The sequence below is a fragment of the Lynx rufus genome, unplaced genomic scaffold (assembly GCF_022079265.1).
Source record: "Lynx rufus isolate CCGP_SWC_20201006 ecotype Redwood Valley unplaced genomic scaffold, mLynRuf1.p SCAF_4, whole genome shotgun sequence".
Lineage (NCBI taxonomy): Eukaryota > Metazoa > Chordata > Mammalia > Carnivora > Felidae > Lynx > Lynx rufus.
In genome coordinates this window covers 99254910-99266999 of record NW_025814856.1, presented here as the reverse complement: position 1 = coordinate 99266999, position 12090 = coordinate 99254910, and positions in this window count along the sequence as shown.

The window sequence follows — 12090 nt, the reverse complement described above, 5'->3', positions numbered from 1 at the left end:
CTTACAGGATTTAGCATTGCTGATGGACTGAAGTGAAAATGGAAGTCCCCAAATCTTTCCAAACTCCTCTACACCAGAATTTGTCACAAAGCTGCAAATTCACTAAATTTCATAGAGAAGCAATGTGGTTTGTTTATATTCAATTAGTTAATCCGATCCTCCCTTTACAGGTTTTTCACCTTAGAGGCAAACGGAAGGACAACTTAATTTTAGTCCAACTTAATATGTTAAGCCCTATTCAAATTTTTAGCAGTCTCTTTAGGTAAATGCTCAGTCGCTACGGATTAAATTCTCTATTTTTGGGAGTTCTAACTTTCCTCTAAGATGGTTTCTGGAAATATGGGATATGTTAATAAGAATAATATTCAAAATACTAATATTTAACAACCAGCATCAGTTAGAAGAGGCTTTGATCATAAATAATCAACAGGGCCAGACTAGTGTGTACCAGATGAATACCAGTCAGGGGTAGGAGTGTAGCTTATATGATCTCATGGGAGGAGAAGGAGTCCTCAGATGGACTCATTGTCCTGGGAGCCCTCCTTGATTTCCATGGCAGAGTGGCACAGTGGCTCCTCTAAATTGTTCTTGACTGTATTCAGATTTCTGGCTCCCACCAATGGAGCACGTGATCCTGGTCATTTGTCTCCAAACGTGATGTCTTCAAACACTGCACCCTTTTGGCTAGGTTACTGCAATGCATACAGAGGAAATTCCAAGTCCTCTCTCCAGGCACCATGCCACCCCCTCACACTTCATGGGGAATAGCAGCTTTGGATAGCCTTTTTCTTATCACCTTTTTAGGGCAAGAATAGACATGGACCTTAGCTGATGGCTGGAGTTCTCCAAGGAATCTACACGCTTCCTGATGCTGGCCATTAGTCTCTGTCCTTAGACAGGAATTTCTGGTTGTTTCTAAATCCCCTCCCCCCTCCACTGCTCCACCAAAGCTCACCCCTGGAAGAACTATTAGGTACCTGAACAGGGATGAGAACACAGCATCTAATTCCTCTATCAACCTGTATTTCTCCTCCTAGTCCCTCCAGAAGTCCAGCCTCCTGGCTAGAAAGGTCCAGTCTTAGATATTTTGCTTCCTTTTTAACTTTACCTTTTTCCCCCTAGCAAGCTTGACCTCCCTCCATAGGTAGAAAAGTTGTCATCTTTGCATTGTGGAAGAAACTCCATGATCCTGAGTTCTTTGGGCATGGTCCTTGATATACAAAAGAAGGAGATAAAGTGATCTAGAAAAAAAAAAAAATCCTTGTTTTCTTAATGCCTGCTTTTCACTATTATCGTCTTTCTAAAAGTCAACATTGGGACTAAATTTGATCAATGGCCCATTTATCCTAGGTTGTTCTGTACTTTCTCTCCTTGGGTTGATAAACCTCTCAAGACTTGGCCCTGAAAGCTACGAGAAACATGATTTTCAAATAAATAAAAAAACATTGCTGTTAATATTTGGAAACAAGTTTACAATTTCAACTTAAAGAAAGAACTTACTTTTTCCCACAGAAGCTATTTCAGTCCCATCTCTTGGCCATAAAAATAAAAAATCTAAACCTTGTGGAATAATTTGAGGAAACAAAGCAAATTTCCATGAAGAAATGTATAAAATGGAGAAAGTTACCTGTCTTATTAGGCTAAAAAAATCAATCAGTGACCAATCTACTTGAGCAGCAGAGGATAAAACTAAGAGATAATCACTTGCACTTACAAAACAAACAGCAGTTTAATTACATTGCCCATCAAAGTCATTCTAACATATAGGAAGCAATGTGACCAATGCTAATGAGACAGATTTGAGAGCTGCTTGCATTGTCCACACCACTGCTTCAAGTCACCATATCTCCAGGCCTCAGGAGGCCAGATTTCACAGTGGTCATGTTTCATGCTGTCCATCCAGGCCTGTCAGAAACCCCTGTCTCTTCAGCTTTTAAAAATGAAAACTCTTCAATCTGTAGATGAGTTTTTTATTAGTATTTCACAACACGCCCAGGACAGTGTCCTCTGCCCTTGGAACAAAATGAAGAGCTTTCCGACAAGGTGATGATATTGTGGCAAGTGGCCCAGAAGACCCTCTTGTACTCTCTGGGGACCTACGGGGGAGGCAGCGGTCACAGAAGCCTGGCTGCTTGTTTTCTTGATGTCTGTGCACAACAAAGTCTGGCCACTCATAGTGTCTTCTCTGGAACACAAATAGCTCCTTGGTCCTTTATGGCATGTAAACATCAATTTGATGCTACTCAGCCAGCAATTACCTGTCAAATGCAGTCAGAGGGAATAAATTCAATGCCAAGGCTTCTAAAATATACCTACAAAAGCCAAAATTTCTATGAAAACAGACCCCACTGGGCCTCTCTGACTCTCCCGGGCAGATGAATTAGGATGTCCTTGCCATCAGCTCGCAAAGATGGTTGATAGGATGCTCCGACAATCCCTTCCTTCTTAGTTGTGATACTTAAGTCAGGCATGTAACATTGTACTCATTACATGTCACCTTGTTTTGTTTGCTATTGCTTCATTTGTGTTAGTGTTGATGCTCTGGATAAAGAGCTTTTGGGTTTAGGCGACACCAACACATGGAACTGACTTAAACATTAAAGAAGACTTATTTGTTCACATAATGGGCAATTTCATTTGTGACATGAGTTTCAAGAGAGCTCTGATCCAGGGGTCTACACTGTCAACGGGGGTCTTGCAAGTTGGTGGTAGTGTTAGTAGCAGAACTATAACTGTTACCATTATTTCTAGCTTACAGATTAGGAAAATCAAGAACCAAAGACTGGAGGTGAATTATTCAAGGTCAAATGGCAAATGAGTAAGAGATCCAAGACTCAAGCCTACATCCCGAGACTCCCAAAACCAATGTAGCTATTGAACTAAGACTTTGTATAGTTTTGTTTAGGTTAATAACGGGCATTATATTATGATCATTGAGTACCCTAGGGAAAAAAATCTGCTTACATTTATCCCTTAATTCAATGGGAACTTCTTGTGGGCCAGGCACTATTTGGCTATCTCTTGCTACATCACGAATAACCCCAAAATGTTTAAAGCACCAATAATCATACGTCTCATGGTTTCTGTGGGTTAAGGCTACAGACAAGGCACAGTGAGAAAGTCTTGTCTCTGCTACATGATATTTGAGGTTTCAGCTGAAAGACTCAAAGGCTAAGAGTTAGAAGATCCCCTTTTAAAATGGCTTGGTCATTTGGCTAACAAGTTGGTGCTGACAGTTTGGTTCCTGTCCATGGACTCCATGGTGCTGCTCAAACGTCCTCATGATATAGCAGCTGGCTTCCCCCAGCATGAAAAATCCAAGAGAGCGAGTCAAGAGGTGCAATTCCTTACTTTATCTAACCTAGGAACTTGTACACTGCCATTTCTAACACGTTCTGTTTGTCACACTGAGCAGCCTGATTTAGTGTGAGTGGGGATAAAAGAGAGACATGGTCACTGGGAAGTGAGAATCACTTGGGTGATTAGCTACCAGTAGTGATTCTCCTCCACGCTGTAGATACATGCAAAAAGTTCGTACTTATGGAGCTTGTAGCTAGTAAAGGCAATCAGACAATTTAAAAAGATCGGACAGTAAAATACATAGTTTGCCAGGGGGTAATACATGCCACTGAGCAAAATAAACTCGGGAAGGTCTAGGGTCATGGCCCACCCTGTAAGTCACTCTTGTTTAGATTAGAAAAAGGTGTGCTCCTCTGGGCCAATAAATAAGGAAAAATCTGCTGTACTCTCAAGTTGGTCCTGGGAAGATATTATGGCCCTGGAAAGCATTGCAATTTCAAATATATGATCAGAGGCATCCTCATTTTCCCTGAACAAAAAGTTGAAGGAGGTGTGAGACCGAGTCATGCTGATATCTAGGGGAAGAACTTTCTGGGTCACAGGAGCTGGAGATGTTAAGGCCCTGAGATAGGGAAAAAGAGGTGGCCCTAAGAGGCCATCTTTATTTAGATGCTTCCACCCCTTTTAGGTTATTTTTGAAGTTCAATAAAGCTTAGGACTGGAACTGATGGATATCCATTTATTTCAGTTTATCTGCTTCTCAAACCCAAGTGCAATTCAATTCTCTCAAAGTTTGGCCTAGGACAACATCTTCATATTTACTGTTATGTCTGGCCTGATACCTAGTAGTATCTCCAAACTGGCTTAGAACTGATGATAAGCTTATTATTTTCCACAGATAAGCAGTAAAGGGCGTATTTTATTTTATTTGTGGGTATTCTATACTGAAGTGGAGCAAACACATGCAAAAAAAAAAAAAAAAAAAAAGTCCAAACCATAGTAGGGTTCCAATTCTCTATCTTCCAAGGCCACTATGTCACCCTTGATATTGGGGCATGATAATAAGATTATAACAGAGACCTAAAAAGCAGTAGAATTAGAACTATGCTTGTATAACAATGCAGATCAATTCTCTGTGTTAAGCATACTATTTCATGAGAATAATTCCCAAGGTTGTTAAGAATCCAATGAAACGATATATATAAACTTGCTTTGTACATTGTAAAGCATTCTCAAAGCATTACAGGATTTCTATCGCTGCCTTTCATATCACTAGAATAGCAGGGCATCACACTGTCCCAAGAAAGACTATATGGTGTTACCGTAAAAGAGCCTTGGATTGGGAAACCTGCATAGTGTTCCCAGCTCTGGTGATTATTAGCCGCGTGTTTGAATAACTGAAAATACTTCTCAGGGACTCAGTTTCTTCTAAGTAAAATAAAACCTACTAGACCCACTTCTCAGCTTTTAGTTTTTTTCTCTCATTGAGTACATAGTGTCTCCTGGATATTGGCAAAGCTTGACAATGTTGTACAAGGGCAGAAGTTTTGGCTATGATTTTCTTAACGGGCTGCCCATCACCGTTGCCCACAGACAGGCTCGGGTTCCGTCTTCAACCAGTGGGGGTCGCTGGAAGAACTCTCAAAACTCTGCCAGTTGTAAAGTTTTGCGCATCTATACTCTTGGTGGTAATTACAAACCGGAAGTGTGGTTAGCTTGAAATCTGTTTTTAAAAATCCCACGAATGGCTGAACCGATTGCTCTGTAAACAGGGTCCAGAATCCTACTCAAGCACATCTTCGCTTAGAACTCTGTGGCCTGGCATTACTCACTTTGGAACGCTGAAGTGATTGTTCGGGCACTGCTGCACACTTATTGAAACTGGTATCAGCGAACAAGCCAGCTGTCTTTTCGTGTAAGAGTGTTTAAACTGAATTCGTAGCGAGTCGCTAAGCTTTCCTGGAGCACCTTAGTCACTGGCAGGATGTTACATTGTTCTCTTTCATTTGCTCCCTTTATGGGTGGCAGATGACAGAATGGCTGAATGGACACAAGTAATAACCAAGCTCTAGTCCACCTGAATTTTGACAGACTATATATTTAATGTCATCGTTGACTGTGAAAGACAAGGTTTCTTGAGATAAAACATCCTGCGCACCCAGAGGGGCATTAGCTTTGTGCTCTAGGTCGCCTAGCAACTGACCTGCATTTACATGCCCTTCCACTTTAAATATCAACACCAGCTTGTATTTCCATCCCTCACCCTGCTGTGCACATCACAAAATCAACTCTGGGGAATAATTTGTCATAATTTTGTCTCATCAGAACATTAACCTCACGATTGTGCTCCAAGCAGTATTTGAATCCTCTTTCCGCTCTTGACAAATTTATAAAGCAGAAGATGTAGTTAGGAAAGAAAATTGCCCTTCCCTTTCAGGTGTTAAAGACATCAGACTGTTCTGAATTGTCTTTACTAACATTCTGGAACGTTTTTTAAGACCTACAGCTCTCAGAAGCCAGGAAGCTGTTTACCAATTTGAAAGATTCATCAAGTTTATTTTCTATCTGTGGAGATACCTAAACTATGAATGCCCACAAAATGCATGAAAGCCGTTTGCACTGGAACGTGCTGAGCACAACACATAATCTCTGGGTTCTTGCAGAGAAAATTTTGCATGATGAGTCATGCAGACAAAGCTTCAGTTAGGGCTTCGGGAGGGGGGGGGCGGAGAGGAAGAGAGAGCATATTTACAGGAAAATCATAGGGAAAGAAAAACAACATTCTTGCTTTTTAAAGAGCTTGTTTACTTGTCAGGTCAGAATCGCAGAATTAACTGGAAAACGGTTTTGACTTAAGTGTACCAAACCTACTCCATTTAAGAAAGCACTGAGGCAAGGTAGCTTATGTGCCTTGCTCAGGATTACATAGTTAATTAGTGGCAAACTGGAGGCTCTGACCTAGGGTCAAGTTTCATAGTTCCAGCTTTTAGACCACATGATGCTACCTCCAGACAGTTCCCTACCTCTCATCTCCCTCAATGGACTTCATGGTGTGCAGAGAGAATGTTAGTTTACATGATAAAGACTTTCTACTGTCTTTAAAGTGGATAAATCTATGAACACTTGACAAATTCATAAAATAAACAGGATCATTTATTATTTTGTATATGTGATAATTTTTAATGTGGTCACTATATACATGGGGGTTCAAAAACAGACACAGAATTAGTCCCCTGGAAAATATCTTAACAATGCTGCTTTAGAAATGAATCAACAAATCCAGCTTCAAACAACAAAGCACATTTTAAAGCCTCAAATATTTCTCTGGAGAGAGCATCAAAATTAGAACCCTGTTGTCTTTTATCAGCTGTCCTTACCACATCAGGCCGCATGATGGCAGTGTTCCTCGGCAAATGAACCTGGAGGAACAGCTGCAGGATCCCTGAGGGGAAAAAAAACCAAACTTGAGCCAATGCAGATAAAACGTGATCTAGATTTAATCGCAAATATAGATTAAAATTTGGGGGGGGGGGTCTTATCCACATAAACCATATCTTTCCTTATCATATTTTCCTAACAATGAATTTCACTGTTCAGAATTTGCCACGGGTTTATGATGTTATAGATGAATTTCAAGACACGAGCCGCTAACAAATACATAAATATAAATTAAACGTTGTTTGGGGGGAGGGGTTGTCCATTTCTTGTTTGTTTTCACCGCAGTGGTATTAAGGACACTAATAAACTAAATACATTTTGTACCGGGTGTCTTCAGATTCTTTCTAGACCGTTATTGTTTTAGGAGTCTCTGTCTCTGGGTGTGGGAAAGCAAGACAAGCTTGCTTCTCATGCTCACAATTTTCCTCTTAGGCTGAAAATATTCCCTGTAAGACCAGAGTGAGATTTCCTGAGTCTCTTCTAAAAAGGCGTGAAGCCACAGATGGAAGTTAAAGCAGCAGCTACTGTCAGTCAAGGCCCCAGGCAAGACTGTGAAATCAAAGATTTGTTCCCGTTTCCCAGCCCCGGTCCTTTCTAGTGTCTATACGCTGCCCTTGATAGCTCCAGGGGGTAAAAGAGCTAGGCTTGTCCTCGGGATCTTCCTTCTATTTCTTGATCCCTCCTGGGTGGACTTTGTATTTTCAACCTGGGTTGTAAGCTTTCTATAAATCTTACAAAGAATGCATGTTGGTTACCTGCGAGGGAATATTTGGGGACAACCAGGCAATGTACCTCTAACTCATAACAGCTAATAGCCTTGACCAAAAGCTATCCGATGACTCTCTGGGCTTGGTGGGTAGCCCTGTGACTCCATTCCACAATGCAACAACTATTGACGGAGTTATTATTGTGTCGGGCACTGTGATAGGCGTGGCAGAAAGATGAGTAGGAAGCAGCCCCTGATCTCAACAACTTATGGTCCAATCAAAGAAATCAGACAATACTGGCTACACAAGAAGGCAGAATAAGCTATATATACTGTGGAGGAAATACCAAACACAGGAGGGGAGGGGCTGGGGCATTATACAGGGAGAGATCACACCTTCCAGTTGAAGGATCAAGAAAGATTTCATAAAGGAAATGATAACTGACGTAAGATTTTGTTGGAAACCAAGAAACTAGGGTGACTTGATACATTTGATCACGCCTTGGCACCATCCAGAAATGTACTCGCCCCTAAATCTCCACTTATCAAAGTCTCTTCCCTGTCTTATGTCAACTGTCCTGCATGCAGAGGGTGAGGGCATAGGGGAGAGAATGGTAATCCAATTTCACTATAATAAGAAGTATGTGAACAGGAGAAGATAACATTGGAAACATGACTTGGGTCTATATATATGGGGGGGGAAGACTTGAATTCAAATAGAACAGTTGATATTAAATTCAGCCTATAGTGGGAATCACTAAAGCCTGCCAATACTCTGGGTTGTAATTTTACTTCCAAATTCGATTTCCAGTTGGGCATGAGGAGGGACTATTAAGGAAAGATAGTCATTAAACATAATTTATGATCTGTCTATTCCATTGCTGCCTGGATTATGACAGTGGTTCTCAAATTTTAAGATATTTCGGAATTATCGGGAAGGCTGCTGCCCTCCTCCCAAAGTTCTGATTAAGTTTGGGTGAGATCTGAGGATTTGTTCAATGTCAGTACTGCTGGCCTGGGGAACACACTTAAAGAACAGCTGGTTTATGGCTCTGTAGGATATTTGCTAGGTTAGAGAAAGCCACCTGATTCTAAGGGTCATACTACAAAAATACTTAAGTCTCTCTTCCTTAATTATTGTTTTTAAATTTCAATGATCAGGAACATCAGATAATTTTTTTTTTGTCTTAACCACAGTCCTATTTGAGATAAAAAAACATTCTACTACTGAAAACATGGTATGCATAATGATATAATTTTTCTAAATTTGTTTTATTTCCATCACAGACCTCATTGATTTGCAGCTGTATGTTAAAAAATCATAACCTGTTACTGGGGATTAGAATAACTTAGAATATTGAAAAGATATATACAAAAACAATAAAGACACAAGAAAAACATTTACATGATAATGAGTGAGACAACAGATGATCCCATTTGGTAAATTTTATTTCTTTAAAATACTAAAACACACAAGTTATTATTAAGTACTACCACTATGTATATCCTACTTTTGTATTTGGTTAAAAAAAAAAGAAACAAAGAAAAATGCAAATAGCTAAGAAAAAAAGATATATATATATATATATGTATATATATATGGATGAGGCAATCATTAAAGTGAATAGGTGAGAAAAGTTAAGGCTAAAAAAGTGCAGGACACTTAGGCTCTTGAGAGCTAACGGGAGGTCAGGAAAGTATATAACCTGACCATGTGATCTTCAGTCTGGGCCAGAGCAGTCATGGGTGTATCTCGACTTTTAGCAACTATCACATGTAAAAATCCAACATTACAGAAAAGGTCAGGGTTCATTGAATGTTATGACTTTATTTATGACTTCATTTTACAGTTGAGGAAAGTGAAGTCTAAACATAACCAATATGCCCAAAGCCACGCAGTTTCTTCTTTCCATCCCCCAGCCCACCTAACCGGATAGCCAGTGTGAGTAAATACCCATCCCCTCTCCCATTTCCCACACCATTCAGCGGCAAAGACCACAGAGCGGCATTTGCTTACACCAGCCCTAGAGTCCCTCACTATTGTTCCCCATCTGTTGGCTCTGTCTCTCCAACAATGATTGCAAATGCCTCAAAAACAGGAGCCGCTTCTTCATCCCTTTCCTGAATTCCCTATGGATACATTAAGGGGCTGATTATTCCGTTTATATATATAAAAAAAAAATCTCCAAATTAGAAAAGCACCCACAATAGGATCTGTATTCTATAAGCTCTTTCAGGTTGCAAGAGCAAGGGAGATCAATTGTGCTTCCCTCGTTAATGGGGGTTTATTGTGAGGACAAACAGGACGCAGACTCAGCAGCTGCACACACAGCCGGGCCCCACCGGGAACTCCTCACTGCGTGTTATTGTCCCGGATGAACCTGTAGCTCTTGCGGCCGGCCGAGCAGCTGCTCTCCTAACTTAACTGCTTACCCTCTCTGTGCCTCGGGTCCTTCACCTTTAAAATGGAGATAATAATAATAATACCTACCTCGCTGGCTTGTTGTGAGGATTAACTAGGCTGACACATGTAAAGCCCTTACAAGGGTGTCTGGGGAATAGTAAATGCTAGAAGATGTTAGCCGTCATTATTAATTCAGCGTAGCCCCACAGATCTTCAATATAAGGGTTTGGGCTCCTCTGAACGAGAGAGACACAGAATTCCCTTTTTGTCTTCTTTGAGAAGATTGCTTTTTTTTCCCCCTTATAGTTTCTGTTCATTGGTATCATTGCTGCCCTGGTGGAGAAAATCAGCTCACTACCCTTCACTTCAGAAAAGGCCTCGGAGCAACCGATTCCATGGAAACTCGCCATTGGTGAGCATTTGTTTATTCTAGTGCCAGACTGCTCAAGCATTGAGAGAGGAGATAGAGGACTTATCAGATTGGCTTCCTTGTACCGAGGCAGTTTGATTTTCTCTACAAGTTCTGGCAAATCTTGACTTAACCATAGCATGCCTAAAATATGCAAATACCGTGGGATGGCAAACACAAATTTCCAGGAGGACCCGAGTTGGAATTTTATACGTAGACTTATGTTACTCTGCAGGGGCCCTCCTTGGGGTCAGCTACAAATCTAGCTGAGGTTAACAGTGTTTTATCATTCTGCAAAGAGGTTCTCTTGTAGTTAACCCTGCTGTTGAATTTGGAGCCTGTCCTGAGCCTTTTTGCTCCAGGCTATGCACGTGGACCTTGGCAGAGCATCATTAAAGCCCCTATTAGTGAGAGCTGACTGCTTTCCCCTGTGAGGAAAAGTATTACATTGCAGTAAAATGCAAATCCACTAACAGGCAACTGCAGATTTATAGCACTGCAGTTCCAGAGGAATCACAGGGAAGTAGAATCTTCTCTCCCCTGGTAGATCAGAGCTACAGACTTCTCCAGATTGCTCAGGATTTCCACATAGGACTGGCTACATAATTTGTGGGACCCGAGTGCAAAACAAAAATGCAGGAACCTTTTGTTCAAAAAGTAAGACTTTCAAGACGGTGACAATAGAGCATTAATCCAAGTGCTGGGTCATTCAGACTCCAGGGTCCTGAGCGACTGCCCAAGTCACGTGCCCATGAAGCTGGATCTGATTCCATGTGTCACTGAAAAATAACAACACTTTCCATGTGATTTAGACACATCATATGGCCTATGGGGAGACAACCTTGTTTGCCTAATTCCCTCAGCCCTAGGCACAACAACAGGATGGGGGGGTGGGGAGAATCAAAATGGCCTGTGTTGCTGTGCCTCTGCCTACTTTTATTACTGATATTGTAAGTCCCCCCTCCCCCCACCAAACACACACACAAGCACACATACACACACATCTCCCTTTGCTGTGCGTCTCAGGGCACCGACACTCCTCCTCTGGTCCTTGTGTTTTTCTGCTTGGCCTCCGGTAAGAGATCAAATGACACAATGCTTAAAATCATGGACTCAATACTACTGCTAATTGTGCATCCCTGGGCAAGTCACTTAATCTTTCTGTGCCTCAGTTTCTTTATGTATAAAAATGTGGATAACAATAGTACCTACTGGAGAGAGCATAATATGTTAGCACACATAAAATTAGATTTGTCCTTGGCTTACTATAAGCGGCCTAGAGTTTTAGCTGTTACGAACCTGCCACTTTTGACCCCGCTGTAGCCACTCTTCTGTTGCTACCACCACCGTTGTCTGGACTCCTACAGTGCATGTTGGGCCATTCACTTATTGAACAAGAGGGCATTGGGCCAGGACTCCAAATTCATTAAAGGACCAACATTTAGACAGTTGTTTTTATTTCCAGATAAGGTTAGATATGCACAGTCACAGAGATACACTGACAGCATTGGAAGGTCCCCTGCTGCTCTTACAAACGTAAAAACCATTTTAAGTGCAATACAACACAATTTTGGCATTTCTTCATTCTTAAATGTATTGGAGGCTGAAAAAATGAAGGGGGGCCTGCTCAGCAGTGTCCAAGGCCATTGGCAGGACCACTCCTGACCTTCCTCTTCTTTCCCTTGGTTGGAAAGGCAGGACTGGAATCCACACTGTTTTGCAAATGAGGGACCCCAACAGGAAAGAGATGGTAAAGGAACACGGGGTTAAGAATATATGTTTCTTCTGGGTCATGGCTGCTGGTGGTCAGGCAGGATATATACTTCAGAAAAC